Below are 17038 nucleotides of genomic sequence, written 5' to 3'. Positions count from 1 at the left end.
TTTGATCTTTGCATTTGCATGTTTTGTGTCTTTTCTTGTTTTTCATATGCATTCTTGGATTCTTAGTGTCTAAGCATTAAAGAATTCTAAGTTTGGTGTCTTGCATGTTTTCTTTGCATTAAAAATTTTTCAAAAATGTGTTCTTGATGTTCATCATGATCTTCATAGTGTTCTTGGTGTTCATCTTGACATTCATAGCATTCTTGCATGCATTCATTGTTTTGATCTAAAAATCTCATGCATTGCATCATTTTTCTTGTTTTTCTCTCTCTTCATTAAAAATTCAAAAATAAAAAAAATATCTTTCCCTTTTTCTCTCTCAAAATTTCGAAAATTAGATTTGACTTTTTCAAAAATTTTTAAAATCAAGTTGTTTCTTATGAGTCAAATCAAATTTTCAATTTGAAAATCTCATCTTTTTCAAAATCTTTTTCAAAAATCAAATCTTTTTCAAATTTCTTAGTTATTTTCGAAATTTTCAAAAATATTTTTCAAAAATCTTTTTCTTAATTTTACATCATATTTTCAAAAATAACAATAACAATTAATGTTTTGATTCAAAAATTTCAAGTTTATTACTTACTTGTTAAGAAAGATTCAAACTTTAAGTTCTAGAATCATATCTTGTGATTTCTTGTGAATCAAGTCATTAATTGAGATTTTAAAAATCAAATCTTTTTCAAAAAAAAACTAATTTCTATCATATCTTTTTAAAAATATCTTCTCATCTTATCTTTTTCAAAAATTTGATTTCAAAATATCTTTTCTAACTTCCTAACTTCTTATCTTTTCAAAATTGGTTTCAACTAACTAACTAACTTTTTGTTTGTTTCTTACCTTTTTCAAAACTACCTAACTAACTCTCTCTCTCTCTAATTTTCGAAAATATCTCCCTCTTTTTCAAAAATTTCTTTTTAATTAACTAATTATTTTAATTTTTTTATTTTAATTTTCGAAAAAAAAAACTACTAACCTTTTTAAAAAAAAACTATTTTCGAAAATCACTAACTCTTTTTCAAAAATTATTTTCGAAATTTTCCCCCTCTCATCTTATTCTATTTGTTTATTCATCTACTAACATCTCCTCATCTCACATCTCTGCTCTCCTCACCCTTGTGTTTCTTTCCTTACATTACATTCTTTGTCCCATTCCTTTCTTCCACTCACACAGGGACCTCTATACTGTGGTATAAAGGATCCCTATTATTATTATTATTATTTTTTCTGTGCCCTCTTCTTTGTCATATGAGCAGGAGCAAGGACAAGAATATTCTTGTTGAAGCAGATCCAGAACCTGAAAGGACTCTGAAGAGAAAACTAAGAGAAGCTAAATTACAACAATCCAGAGATAACCTTTCAGAAATTTTCGAACAGGAAGAGGAGATGGCAGCCGAAAATAATAATAATGCAAGGAGGATGCTTGGTGACTTTACTGCACCTAATTCCAATTTACATGGAAGAAGCATCTCCATTCCTGCCATTGGAGCAAACAACTTTGAGCTGAAACCTCAGCTAGTTTCTCTGATGCAGCAGAACTGTAAGTTTCATGGACTTCCATCTGAAGATCCTTTTCAGTTCTTAACTGAATTCTTGCAGATATGTGATACTGTTAAGACTAATGGAGTAGATCCTGAAGTCTACAGGCTAATGCTTTTCCCTTTTGCTGTAAGAGACAGAGCTAGAGTGTGGTTGGACTCTCAACCCAGAGATAGCCTGAACTCTTGGGATAAGCTGGTCACGGCTTTCTTAGCCAAGTTCTTTCCTCCTCAAAAGCTGAGCAAGCTTAGAGTGGATGTTCAAACCTTCAGACAGAAAGAAGGTGAATCCCTCTATGAAGTTTGGGAGAGATACAAAGGACTGACCAAAAAGTGTCCTACTGACATGCTTTCAGAATGGACCATCCTGGATATCTTCTATGATGGTCTGTCTGAGTTATCTAAGATGTCATTGGATACTTCTGCAGGTGGATCCATTCACCTAAAGAAAACGCCTGCAGAAGCTCAAGAACTCATTGACATGGTTGCTAATAACCAGTTTATGTACACTTCTGAGAGGAATCCTGTGAGTAATGGGACGCCTATGAAGAAGGGAGTTCTTGAAATTGATACTCTGAATGCCATATTGGCTCAGAATAAAATATTGACTCAGCAAGTCAATATGATTTCCCAGAGTCTGAATGGAATGTAAGCTGCATCCAACAGTACTCAAGAGGCATCTTCTGAAGAAGAAGCTTATGATCCTGAAAACCCTACAATAGCAGAGGTAAATTACATGGGTGAACCTTATGGAAACACCTATAATCCATCATGGAGAAATCATCCAAATTTCTCATGGAAGGATCAAAAGCCTCAACAAGGCTTTAATAATGGTGGAAGAAACAGGTTTAGCAATAGCAAGCCTTTTCCATCATCCACTCAGCAACAGACAGAGAATTCTGAGCAGAATCCATCTAGCTTAGCAAATTTAGTCTCTGATCTATCCAAGGCCACTGTAAGTTTCATGAATGAAACAAGGTCCTCCATTAGAAATTTGGAAGCACAAGTGGGCCAGCTGAGTAAAAGGATCACTGAAATCCCTCCTAGTACTCTCCCAAGCAATACAGAAGAAAATCCAAAAGGAGAGTGCAAGGCCATTGACATAAGCACCATGGCCGAACCTGTAAGGGAAGGAGAGGACGTGAATCCCAAGGAGGAAGACCTCCTGGGACGTCCAGTGATCAATAAGGAGCTTCCCTCTGAGGAACCAAAGGACTCTGAGGCTCATCTAGAGACCATAGAGATTCCATTGAACCTCCTTATGCCATTCATGAGCTCTGATGAGTATTCCTCTTCTGAAGAGAATGAGGATGTTACTGAAGAGCAAACTGCCAAGTTTCTTGGTGCAATCATGAAGCTGAATACCAAATTATTTGGTATTGAAACTTGGGAAGATGAACCTCCCTTGTTCACCAATGAACTAAGTGATCTGGATCAACTGACATTGCCTCAGAAGAGACAGGATCCTGGAAAGTTCATAATACCTTGTACTATAGGCACCATGATCTTCAAGGCTCTGTGTGACCTTGGTTCAGGGATAAACCTCATGCCCCTCTCTGTAATAGAGAAACTGGGAATCTATGGGGTGCAAGCTGCTAAAATCTCATTAGAGATGGCAGATAATTCAAGAAAACAGGCTTATGGACAAGTAGAGGACGTGTTAGTAAAGGTTGAAGGCCTTTACATCCCTGCTGATTTCATAGTCCTGGATAATGGAAAGGAAGAGGATGAATCCATCATCCTAGGAAGACCTTTCCTGGCCACAGCAAGAGCTGTGATTGATGTGGACAGAGGAGAATTGATCCTTCAATTAAATAAGGACAACCTTGTGTTTACAACTCAAGGATCTCTCTCTGCAACCATGGAGAGGAAGCATGAAAAGCTTCTCTCACTACAGAGTCAACCAGAGCCCCCACAGTCAAACTCTAAGTTTGGTGTTGGGGAGTCTCAACAAAGCTCTGAACATCTGTGAGGCTCCATGAGAGCCCACTGTCAAGCTATTGACATTAAAGAAGCGCTTGTTGGGAGGCAACCCAATGTTTATTTATCTAATTCTATTTCTATTATTTTTCATGTTTTCTTAGGTTCACGATCATGTGGAGTCACAAAATAAACAAAAAAAATTAAAAACGAAATAAAAAAAAAACAGCAGAAGAAAAATCACACCCTGGAGGAGCATCTGTCTGGCGTTCAGCGCCAGAACAAAGCATGGTTCTGGCGCTGAACGCCCAAAATGGGCAGCTTCTGGGCGCTGAACGCCCAGAACAGGCATGGTTCTGGCGTTCAACGCCAGAAATGGCCAACAAATGGGCGTTGAATGCCCAAAATGGGCACCAACCTGGCGCTGAACGCCCAGAGTTGCGTGCAAGGGCATTTTGCATGCCAAATTTGGTGCAAGGGTGTAAATCCTTGAACACCTCAGGATCTGTGGACCCCGCAGGATCATCTCAGGATCTGTGGACCCCACAGAATCCCCACCTACCTCCACTCACTCTCTTCTCTCTTCTCAATCATCCTCTCTTTCCAATAAACACTCTTCCCCAAAACCCTTCACCTATCACCTCCATCCCTCCCTTCTCTATATAAAGCCCTCCATTCTTCCTCATACTCACACAACACACCCCTCTATACCCTTCTTGGCCGAAACACATTCCTCCATCTCCTCCATATCTTCTTCTTCTTCTATTCTTTCTTCTTTTGCTCGAGGGCGAGCAACATTCTAAGTTTGGTGTGGTAAAAGCATAGCTGTTTTTGTTTTTCCATAACCATTGATGGCACCTAAGGCCAGAGAAACCTCTAGAAAGAGGAAAGGGAAGACAAAAGCTTCCATCAAGGGTCTATAGCTCAGTGGTAGAACATTTGACTGCAAATCAAGAGATCCCTGAGATACCTCAGGGGATACATTTCCTTCCACATAATTATTGGAAGCAACTAAGGGTGGAACATCAAGAGCACTCCATCATCCTTTATGAAATTAGAGAAGATCAAAAAGCAATGAGGGAGGAGCAACAAAGACAAGGAAGAGACATAGAAGAGCTCAAGGACATCATTGGTTCCTTAAGAAGGAAACGCCACCATCACTAAGGTGGATTCATTCTTTGTTCTTATTTCTTCTGTTTTTTCGTTTTCTATGTTATGTGCCTATCTATGTTTGTGTCTTCATTACATGATCATTAGTAGTTAGTAACTATGTCTTAAAGTTATGAATGTCCTATGAATCCATCACCTCTCTTAAATGAAAAATATTTTAATTCAAAAGAACAAGAAGTACATGAGTTTTGAATTTATCCTTGAACTTAGCTTAATTATATTGATGTGGTGACAATGCTTCTTGTTTTCTGAATGTATGCTTGAACAGTGCATATGTCTTTTGAAGTTGTTGTTTAAGAATGTTAAATATGTTGGCTCTTGAAAGAATGATGACTAGGAGACATGTTATTTGATAATCTGAAAAATCATAAAAATGATTCTTGAAGCAAGAAAAAGCAGCAAAGAATAAAGCTTGCAGAAAAAAAAAATAGGCGAAAAAAAATATAGAAAGAAAGAAAAAGAAAAAGCAAGCAGAAAAAGCCAAAGCTCTTAAAACCAAGAGGCAAGAGCAAAAAGCCAATAACCCTTAAAACCAAAAGGCAAGGGCAATTAAAAAAGATCCCAAGGCTTTGAGCATCAGTGGATAGGAGGGCCTAAAGGAATAAAATCCTGGTCTAAGCAGCTAGACCAAGCTGTCCCTAACCATGTGCTTGTGGCGTGTAGGCGTCAAGTGAAAACTTGAGACTGAGCGGTTAAAGTCAAGGTCCAAAGCAAAAAAGAGTGTGCTTAAGAACCCTGGACACCTCTAATTGGGGACTTTAGCAAAGCTGAGTCACAATCTGAAAAGGTTCACCCAATTATGTGTCTGTGGCATTTATGTATCCGGTGGTAATACTGGAAAACAAAGTGCTTAGGGCCACGGCCAAGACTCATAAAATAGCTGTGTTCAAGAATCATCATACTGAACTAGGAGAATCAATAACACTATCTGAACTCTGAGTTCCTATAGATGCCAATCATTCTGAACCTCAATGGATAGAGTGAGATGCCAAAACTATTCAAGAGGCAAAAAGCTATAAGTCCCGCTCATTTAATTGGAGCTATGTTTCATTGATAGTTTGGAATTTATAGTATATTCTCTTCTTTTTATCCTATTTGATTTTCAGTTGCTTGGGGACAAGCAACAATTTAAGTTTGGTGTTGTGATGAGCGGATAATTTATACGCTTTTTGACATTGTTTTTAGTATGTTTTTAGTAGGATCTAGTTACTTTTAGGGATGTTTTCATTAGTTTTTATGTTAAATTCACATTTCTGGACTTTACTATGAGTTTGTGTGTTTTTCTGTGATTTCAGGTATTTTCTGGCTGAAACTAAGGGACTTGAGCAAAAATCAGATTCAGAGGTTGAAGAAGGACTGCTGATGCTGTTGGATTCTGACCTCCCTGCACTCAAAGTGGATTTTCTGGAGCTACAAAACTCGAAATGGCACGCTTCCAATTGCGTTGGAAAGTAGACATCCAGGGATTTCCAGCAATGTATAATAGTCCATACTTTGCCCAAGTTTAAACGACGCAAACTTGCGTTCAACGCCAGCTCTCTGCCCAATTCTGGCGTCCAGCGCCAGAAACAAGTTGCAAAGTGGAGTTCAACGCCCAAACTGGCACCAAAATTGTGTTCAACTCCAGGAATAACCTCTACACGTGTAACACTCAAGCTCAGCCCAAGCACATACCAAGTGGGCCCCGGAAGTGGATTTATGCATCAATTACTTACTCCTGTAAACCCTAGTGACTAGTTTATTATAAATAGAACTTTTCATCATTGTATTCACAGTCTTGGTTACTCCGGTTCCCCTCTGGGGCCGAGACCAATGAACTCTATTATCACTTATGTATTTTCAACGGTAGAGTTTCTACACTCCATAGATTAAGGTGTGGAGCTCTGCTGCTTCTCAAAGATTAATGCAAAGTACTACTGTTTTCTATTCAATTCATCTTATTTTGCTTCTAAGATATTCATTCGCACTTCAACCTGAATGTGATGAACGTGACAATCATCATCATTCCCTATGAACGCGTGCCTGACAACCACTTCCGTTCTATATTAGATTGAATGAGTATCTCTTAGATCTCTTAATCGGAATCTTCGTGGTGTAAGCTAGAATGATGGCGGCATTCAAGAGAATCCGGAAGGTCTAAACCTTGTCTGTGGTATTCCGAGTAGGATTCAATGATTGAATGACTGTGACGAGCTTCAAACTTGCGATTGCTGGGCGTAGTGACAGACGCAAAAGTATAGTAAATCCTATTCCAGCATGATTGAGAACCGACAGATGAATAGCCGTACCGTGACAGGGTGCGTTGACCATTTTCACTGAGAGGATAGGATGCAACCATTGACAAGGGTGATGCCTTCAGACGATTAGCCGTGCCGTGACAGGGCATTTGGATCATTTTCCCGAGAGAAGACCGAAAGTAGCCATTGACAATGGTGATGCATTACATAAAGCCAGCCATGGAAAGGAGTAAGATTGACTGGATAAAGATAGCAGGAAAGCAGAGGTTCAGAGGAACGAAAGCATCTCTACACGCTTATCTGAAATTCTAACCAATGAATTACATAAGTATTTCTATCCCTATTTTATTAATTAATTTCGAAAACCCCATTACTATTTTATATCTGCCTGACTGAGATTTACAAGGTGACCATAGCTTGCTTCATACCAACAATCTCCGTGGGATTTGACCCTTACTCACGTAAGGTATTACTTGGACGACCCAGTGCACTTGCTGGTTAGTTGTGCGAAGTTGTGAACCATGGTATTGGCATCATGTTTTTGGCGCCATTACCAGGGAAAGAAAGAGCGATGAATTTTACATAATCAAAGTGTAATCACAATTTCTGCGCACCAGTCGTATCCCTACCTATTGGAGCTTTGATGTGGGGTCCAATGCCTTCACCAAAATGACATATAAATGATTGTCTGCCGAGAACAAGAAGGTTGCCGACGTCTTGTTGGCCGTTTTTGGTAGGAAAAATGTAAACCCCCATCTTCTCATGGGGGATCAAGACATGGCTAGAGGTTATATTGGTGGGTGGTCACTTGATCGCTTGTTTGTCTGTTGTTTTTGTCGTTTTATTATCCGTCTTACCAACTAACGGGTTCTATCTACTCTTGTAGTGTCGATGGCTGCCGACCAGGTTATTCTTGATGCTTTGTTCAATACCTTTCTCGTTAGTGATAGCGACGACGAACCGGCTACCGAGAACCAGGAGGTGCCTCCCCATAACGCCCTCGAGGCCGGAGCTCAATCCCTGCCCACCCAAGGTGAGGTGATCGGGACTAGGGTGGCCCGGATCCCCAGCCAGAGATTGAGGTTGAGAACCCAGATGTGATGATCGTTGACAACCCGATGAAGAGGAAGCCGTCTTCTAGCCCCGAGGGAGTTCTTATCGTGATGATGAAGAACTTTGATGCTGGGAGCTTTATTGATTCCCAACTGCTCCCGGGCACCGAGGACTTCTTCCATGGTGGAGATCTCCCTTCACAGGCCAGGTGGATGTACCGTACCCTACTCCGGGGAGCCGCCATAGCGAGGAAGGCGGAATTCGCCCTGGCGGGGACGCATTCATTGGAGAACAAGCTCGAGTCCTCCGTTCAAGCTAATAACAAGTACAAGGCCGAAGTCCAGTCACTTCGGGAGTAGTTAGCTAGTGCAGAGGAGAAGGTTAAGACTTCCGATGTTGCCGTGGCGCGGCTTACCAAGCGGGAGTTGACTCTGGAGGGTCAGCTCAACGCCGCTTAAGGCCGGGTGAAAGAAGTGGAGAAAGAGCGCGATGAGGCCCTTGCATCGGCAACCGCAGCCAAAAACAAGGCGGCTGAATTGAAAAGGAAGTATAAAGAGACCGTGAAGCAAGGGAAGAGCGCTATCTTGATGACTGAGGAGGCCCTCAAGGCTCAAGGGATGCTGCTAGCTCCCGACTTCGATACCTCGGCTGTTGGTGTCTGACGAACGAATTTTTGATGGTAAAGAATTTCATAATAAACTCTTGTTGCTAGTATAGTTTCTAAACCAACAGAGAATCCTTTCGTACAAAAGTTTTGGTTGTCACTAAAGCAAACCCGATAAAAATAAATAACCGAAGTATTCAAACCTCGGGTCGTCTCTCAAGGAATTGCAGGGAAGTATGATTTATTATTGGTTATGAAATTGTATATTTTTGGGTTTTTGAAATAGAGAACGAGTAATTTAAATGGCAAGAAAAATAAATTAATAATTATAAAGAAAACTCTTGGCAAGGTATAAGAACTGGAAATTCTATCCTAGTTATCCTTATCAGGTGTGATGAGAATTATTATTGCTCCTACTTAGTTAACCCTTACTAAATAAAGGAAAGTCAAGTGGACCAATCAATTTGATCCTCAAGTCCTAGTCAACTCCTGTGGAAAGACTAGCTTTAGAGCGATCCAAATCAATCAGCAATTCCCAATTTTCAATCAACTGCTGAGTCTGACTCAAGTGTTACCAATTACTTAACCAAAGCAAAAAGGGAGAAAATATACTCGAATAAAAATGCCTTCAGATGGGAAGCAGCAGTAACATAAATAAAATAAAGAAATCTTAAATCTGAAATACCTCAAATTATATTAAATAAAAAATCAACTCTAACATGAAGTTCATAAGCCAAATTGAAAAGATAAATAACAATTAAAGTAATAGAATAAATAAAAGTAGAAAATAAATTAAAGGAACATTGAACCTGGAATAAAGAGAAGTAGCCTAATCATAATAGAAATCCTAAATCTTAATCCTAATCCTAAATCCTAAGAGAGAGGAGAGAGCCTCTCTCTCTAAAAGCTACATCTAAACCTAAAATTATGAATTATGAATGTTGTCTCTTATTGTTTCAGTTGTTCCATGATGAATGGATGTATTTCCCCACTTTATAGCCTCTAATCTGTGTTTTTTGGACCGAGAACTGGGCCAGAAACAGCCCAGAATTCTCTGGTTGTGAAATCTGCCACGCTGGTTTTTTGTCACTGCGACGCATCCGCGTGATGCACGCATCCGCGTTGTCTATCCTCAGAGCAACTATAGCAAATTATATATCATTTCGAAACTCCGGATGTTATCTTTCCAACGCAACTAGAACCGCATCATTTGGATCTCTGTAGCTCAAGTTATGGTCGATTTAGTACCAGGAGGTCAGGCTGGACAGCATTAGCAGCTCCTTCAGTTTCTTGTATTCCTTCCACTTTTGCATTCTTCCTTTCCATCCTTTAAGCCATTCCTACTCTATAATCTCTAAAAATAGTTAACTCACATATCAAGGCATCGAATGGTAATAAGAGAGGATTAATATTAGTAAATATAAGGCTAAAGAAGCATATTTTCAATCATAGCACCAAATCAGGAAGGAAAACGTAAAACATGCGACTACATGAATAAGTGAGTAAAGAATTGATATAAACCACTCAATTAAGCATAAGATAAACCATAAAATAGTGGTTTATCAACCTCCCCACACTTAAACATTAGCATGTCCTCATGCTAAGCTCAAGAGAAACTATAAGAGTGAAGAGGAATGGTAGAATGTATGAAATGCAACCTATCTGTATGAATGCAGCTATATGCAAAATGCTTTTACCTACTTGGTTAAAAGTAAATAAATCTTTTAAGAACGAATATGAACTGGATTTCACTAATTCGAATCACAAAATAAAGTACAAGTGAACTTACAGAAGAAAATAGCTCATAAAAGTCGGGAACAAATAATAGAGAATCGAACCCTCACCGGAAGTGTATACACTCTAATCACTCAAGTGTTTACGGTTTGACTCTCTCAATTCTCTACTAACCTTGCTTTCTAAGGCTTGCTTTTCTTCTAACAATCAACAAAAATTTAATGCACAGATACACATATCAAGAGGTCTTTTAAGGGTTGTAATGGGGTTAGGGTCAAGGTAGGATTGTATTTGGCCAAGTGGACTAAAATATGAATCCTTAATTAACTTAAACTTTTCCCACCTAACTTAATACAATCCATGTAATCAAAATACAAAACCTAACTATCCATTAACCATGTTTTCCACATATCTATGCATTCTAATTTCAAGTATAGTACATATGCATTGCTACCAACATTTACTTTGGGGCATTTTGCGCCCTTTTATTATTTGCTCTTTTTCTTTTCTTTATCTCTCTTTTTTTTTCTTTTTCTATTTTTCTTTTCTTAATTTTTTTTTTCAATGCATATGATTAAAGTATTGAATGCATAAACATGTTGTTTAATATTTTTGTTCATATTTTCTCAAGAATGCACAACACCCAATTCTCAAACCAAATATTGGCAAACCCAATTTCCCCACACTTAATTCATGAGCACTCTTACTAGTCTAAGCTAACCAAGGATTCAAATTAAGGACATTATTTCTTTTCGCTTAGAGTTAATTATGTGCTAAAATAAAGAACAAAAGGGGTAAAATAGGCTCAAATTGGTTTGCAAAGGATAATGAAAGGTTAAGGCCATATGGGTATGTAAGCTCAGTGAAACAAAGGCCTTAATCATATAAGTGCATGCATCCATCAAACCATGGAAATATAGAATTAAGCAAGACAAAGATCACAATTTTAGAGAGAAAAACACACACCAAAAATAAAATATTGGTTGGTAAAATGCAACCAATCAAATAGGCTCAAAATCTCACTGGTTTTGTGTGTTCGAGCTCTAAACCATGTTCCAGTATAATATTCCTTCAAACAAGTTTATCAAAAATTTTTAATCAAATTAGTGAAATGTTATAAAAAGTTTCTTGAAAAAGAAAATATTACTTTAACCAAGTGGTGGTAAAATATGCACAAAATCAAACAAATATGCAATCAAAATGCAAATGCAACAATGAACAAAGAAAATAAAACATTCGTGTTGAGAAGGAAATAAATAACCCATGGAGATCGGTATCGACCTCCCCACACTTATAGATTGCACCGTCCTCGGTGCATGCTGAGATGTGCAAGTGGACGAGCTGCTGCAACTGATGTTTTTCTCCAAGGATTGTGCAGATGGACTTGTTTGTCGCCCCATATAGAAGCTTTCCCTTTCCCTTCTTTGGTGGCCATCCTGAAAGAAGAGGAAAAGAAGAAAAGTAACCCAGAAATAAAGATAAGAAAATAAATAGAGTCTGGGTGGGTTAATGCCAAATAATGAGGGTCTCAATTATATGGTAGCTACAACATGCAAGTGAGAAAATAATAGAAGCACATGGCATACCATTGGTGCAAAAGTTGCAACAATGGAGGAGAGAGTATGGGCAATGCAAGATAGTGTAAGTTCATGTCAATGCAAGATAATATAAGTATCATGAAGGAGTAGCATTGACTTATGAGTTATGAATAATAATACCCAATCAGAATAAAATAATTCATGAAGGACCAAAATAATACCAGAAAAGATGCAACAGTTGAATAAGGAAATTTAACACCAATGGAAAAAAAAATAAATTTAGAAAAGAAAATAAAAATATGCACAAAATTAAAATGCAATGAATGAAAGTATACAAATAGATTAAGTAAAATAGAATGGAAGTGAAGAAGGATGAGAAGTTAAAGAGATGAAGTAAGAAAGAAAGAAGAAAAAAGAAAAGATAGAAAAAATTAGGATTAGAAAAGAAAAGATAAGATAATTGGCGCTGATCTGGATAACTTGTGCGACGCAGGCGACGCGGACGCGTGGCTGACGCGGTCGCGTGGTGTGTGATATTTATCAGGTGACGTGGACACGTGGGTCACGTGGTCGCGTGGTCTGATTTGTGCTATTGGCGCGAGTGCAGCCCCGCGTTCACGCAACTCTCTGTATTAAATGCATTTTGCCAAAAATCTGGGTGATGCGTTCGTGTGGGTGACGCGATCGCGTGAATGGCCATATTTTTAAAAACGACGCGGACACGTGGGGCACGCGTTCGCGTGATAGGGCTTGTGCTTCTAGCACCATTCTAGCTCAGCTCCATCATAACTCTCTGCCATACACCTCTTTACGTCGATTTTGCAGGGCCACGCGTTCGCGTGGGTGACGCGGTCGCGTGGGTGATGTGGTCGCATGGGAGGCTCTTTTTTAGAATGACACGGACGCAGCATTGACGCGGTCGCGTGGGCGTATTTGTGCCTAAAGCACGCCTCCAGCCACGCTTTCGCGTGACTTTCTGTTCAATTCTATTTTCTTCCCAACGCAACTATGACGCGGTCGCGTCAGCGATGCTTACGCGTCGCGTGCATATTTTTTTTTATATATGCAGGATGAAAAATGCAATGCTGAATGCAGACTATATGCAGAAATTATAAGAAGATTATGAGAAGAGTCATTAACAAAAATAAAAATAGAATAAAATAAAATAAAACTAAGACTGAAACTGAACGATCATACCATGGTGGGTTGTCTCCCACCTAACACTTTTAGTTAAAGTCCTTAAGTTGGACATTTGGTGAGCTCCTTCTCATGGTGGCTTGTGCTTGAACTAGTCTTGAAACTTCCACCAATGCTTGGACTTCCAATAAGCTCTATCAATACCAAGTAAATTTCTCAAGCTTTGATGGAGTTCTTCACAAGCTTTGAGGTCCTAAATTTGATCCTCATATATTCCTGGATCCCAAATCTTGTTTCTGCACCCGTCTTCAAGTGGAACATGATGATTCCATCCGGGTGGTAAGCAATCCGAATTCTCACTAAGGCATCCAAACATCTTCCTTGACCCATTCAGTTGAGCTTTACACCAACCCTTGCATTTAAACTTTGAGCTCCCAACCACAACGAACCTAGGATTGTGTTGCCAACCACTAACCATCTCCCTCTTACTCTTAAGGCCACAAAGAGCTCTAAGCTGACCATCTGTTTCAAGTAAACCATATTCAAGTGGGAAAGTAAAGGTCAAGGATAAGAATTTTACCCACTTGAATGTTGTATTGGATGGTAATGGCTTTGGGGGAGGTGTTTCTAATGATCTTGCAAGCTCCACTCCCTTGTGCTCTTCTTTGAATTCCTCCACCTCCTTGTAAGCTTCTTCAATTTTAACCTCTTCCCCTTGGTAGCTTTCTTCCAATTCAATTTCCTCTTCATTGCTTTCCAAGGGCATGAGAGGTTGTGCTTCTTCTTCTGTAATCTTCATGTCAAGTCCAATGGGAGAGAATTCAATTGTAGATAAGAATTCATCAATGATTGAGTCCATCTCTTGATCAACCTCTTCAAAGTCTTCAACCAGGCTATGCCTTAGAGGTTGTACACCCTCCTCAACATCAATTTCAAATGTCTTTGAAAGAGGCTCTATAACTTGACTTTCCCATGGAGGTTCAGCATCTCCTAAGTCTTCAACCACTTCCTCCTCTTTAGTAATTACTGCTTTGTCCAGTTGTTTTTGTATAAAATCGTACTCATCCTTGATGATTTTCTTTCCATGACAACTCCTTTCGACTATTCCTTCATCTTCAAGGGTCTCTCCTATCTCCACATTTTGGGCCTCCTCTTGCTCTAAGACAAAATCAGACTCCTCTTTGATGTCTTCCTTCACTAATTCTTCAACCACTCCTTCGACTTCAAGGGTCTCCACTACCTTCATCTGTAGGGCCTCCTCTAGCTTCTTATGAAGTATGGATACGCGAAGATGATTCCTTCTTTCTTGTTCCATATCAATAGCATAATTGGGATCGTCTTGCTCTTGGATTGATGGATGTGGGTGCTCTTCCATGAAGGGTGGTGATGGAATGGAAAGATCATTATATGGTTGAAAAAGAAGTGTACTAGAGCTTGAGGGTTGAATATTGGAGGTAGAGGATTAGTTCATGCGGGATATAAGATTTTGGAGTGTAGAGGTGAGACCAATGATGTTAGAGATGAGTGTGTTGGTATCCAGTGGAGGTTGGGGTGGATAGGAGGGTTCATTTGTTTGGAGAAAGGGCTCATAATACGTAGGTGGTTCATCTTGATAAGGATATGGAGATGGTGAATATTGAGGTGGTGGTTCTGGGTGTGGTTCATGTGGTGGTTGGTGTGGTGGTTGGTGTGGTGGATGTGGGTTAGGGTTATATGGAGGTGAATGGTATAAAGGGGCTTGTGAGTATGGTGGTTCAAAGGTGTGTTGGGGAGGTGGTTCATAGGTGTGGGGAGGTGGTTCATAAGCATATGATAGGGCTTGTTGGTAACTACAAGGGGGTCCACCATATCTATCATCTTGGTATGCACCTCAGAATGGCTCCTGACCATAGCAATTTGGTGGATGTTGGTTGTCACGAAGGGGTCTACCATATCCAATGTCTGGGCATGTATTGTAGGATGGTCGTTGTCCATGGTATCTTGGAAGGTGTTGTTGCCGAAAGGGTTGATCAGATTCTCGTGGCTCCTTCCAACTTTGATTGTTCCGACCTTGATGTATGTTCCTGTTATAGCTTCCATTCCTTCCAACAATATTAGAACCAAACTTGAAACCAGAGGTGTGAGAATTCATAGTAGCAAAAGAAAATAAAAACAAAAACTAATAAAAAAATTAATAAAAATAAACTCCTAAAACTAGAAACACTTACAGCAATATAAGATAAAGATTTGAAAAAGGTTTAAATTTTGAAAAGATTATTTTTAAAATTTTAAATTTAAATTTTGAAATAAGATAAGATAAGATTTTGAAAAAGATATGATTTTTGAAAAAGATTTGAATTTTGAAATTTAAAACTAAGATAAGATAAGATAAAAATTTTAAAATAAAAATCTGATTTTTTTTTTGTAATTTTCGAAAAAATCAATTAAAATAAAGAGAAAAGATATTTTTGAATTTAATGAGGAAAGAGAAAAACAATAAAATGGCACCAAACTTAAAATTTTTAGATCAAAACGAAGAAAACAACCAAAAACAACTTGAAGGTCAAGATGAACACGAAGAACAACTTGAAAATCAAGAAAGAACAAGGAACATTATTTTCGAAAATTTTAATAACTAAATAAAAACCAATAACCTCTTAATTTACGAAAAATCAAAAATAAAAACAAAAATAAAAATAAATAAACAAGCAAAAAGCAAATATTTACAATAACCAATAATAAGGCACACGTTTGCAATTTCTCGGCAATGGCGCCATTTTGACGAACGGATTTTTGATGGTAAAGAATTTCACAATAAACTCTCGTTGCTAGTATAGTTTCTAAACCAACAGAGAATCCTTTTGTACAAAAGTTTTGGTTGTCACTAAAGCAAACCCAATAAAAATAAATAACCGAAGTATTCAAACGTCGAGTCATCTCTTAAGGAATTGCAGGGAAGTATGATTTATTATTGGTTATGAAATTGTATATTTTTGGGTTTTTGAAATAGAGAATGAGTAATTTAAATGGCAAAAATAAATTAATAATTATAAAGAAAACTCTTGGCAAGGTATAAGTACTGAAAATTTTATCCTAGTTATCCTTATCAGGTGTGATGAGAATTGTTATTGCTACCACTTAGTTAACCCTTACTAAATGAAGGAAAGTCAAGTGGACCAATCAATTTGATCCTCAAGTCTTAGTCAACTCCTGTGGAAAGACTAGATTTAGAGCGATCCAAATCAATCAGCAATTCCCAATTTTCAATCAACTGCTGAGTCTGATAACTCAAGTGTTACCAATTACTTAACCAAAGCAAAAAGGGAGAAAATCTACTCGAATAAAAATGCCTTCAGATGGGAAGCAGCAGTAACATAAATAAAAGAAAGAAATCTTAAATCTGAAATACCTCAAATTATATTAAATAAAGAAATCAACTCTAACATGAAGTTCATAAGCCAAATTGAAAAGATAAATAACAATTAAAGTAATAGAATAAATAAAAGTAGAAAATAAATTAAAGGAACATTGAACCTGGAATGAAGAGAAGTAGCCTAATCATAATAGAAATCCTAAATCCTAATCCTAATCCTAAATCCTAAGAGAGAGGAGAGAGCCTCTCTCTCTAAAAGCTACATCTAAATCTAAAATTATGAATTATAAATGTTGTCTCTTGTTGTTTCAGTTGTTCCATAATGAATGGATGTATTCCCTCACTTTATAGCCTCTAATCTGTGTTTTCTGGGACGAGAACTGGGCCAGAAACAGCCCAGAATTTGCTGGTTGCAAAATCTGCCACGCTGGTTTTTTGTCACTGCGATGCGTCCGCGTGATGCACGCGTCTGCATCATCTATTCGCAAGAAAACTATAGCAAATTATATATCATTTCGAAGCTCCGGATGTTAGCTTTCCAACGCAATTAGAACTGCATCATTTGGACCTCTGTAGCTCAAATTATGGTCGATTTAGTACCAGAAGGTCAGGCTGGACAGCTTTAGCAGCTCCTTTAGTTTCTTGTATTCCTTCTACTTTTGCATGCTTCCTTTCCATCCTTTAAGCCATTCCTACCCTATAATCTCTGAAAACACTTAAAACACATATCAAGGCATCGAATGGTAATAAGAGAGAAT

At 38.3% G+C, this 17038-nt stretch overlaps 1 non-coding gene across 1 annotated transcript; it reads right to left on the bottom strand.

Moving 5' to 3' along the window:
• Nucleotides 1-1779: 1779 nt before the first annotated feature.
• Nucleotides 1780-1887, bottom strand: LOC112730792 (small nucleolar RNA R71). The gene has a single exon (XR_003166601.1). It is a non-coding gene; the product is annotated as a small nucleolar RNA R71 (small nucleolar RNA).
• Nucleotides 1888-17038: the final 15151 nt, after the last annotated feature.

Source organism: Arachis hypogaea, chromosome 12 (genome assembly GCF_003086295.3).
Source record: "Arachis hypogaea cultivar Tifrunner chromosome 12, arahy.Tifrunner.gnm2.J5K5, whole genome shotgun sequence".
Classification (NCBI taxonomy): domain Eukaryota; kingdom Viridiplantae; phylum Streptophyta; class Magnoliopsida; order Fabales; family Fabaceae; genus Arachis; species Arachis hypogaea.
Note: the sequence above shows the minus strand (reverse complement) of the source record. Positions and strands in the feature narration are given on the sequence as shown.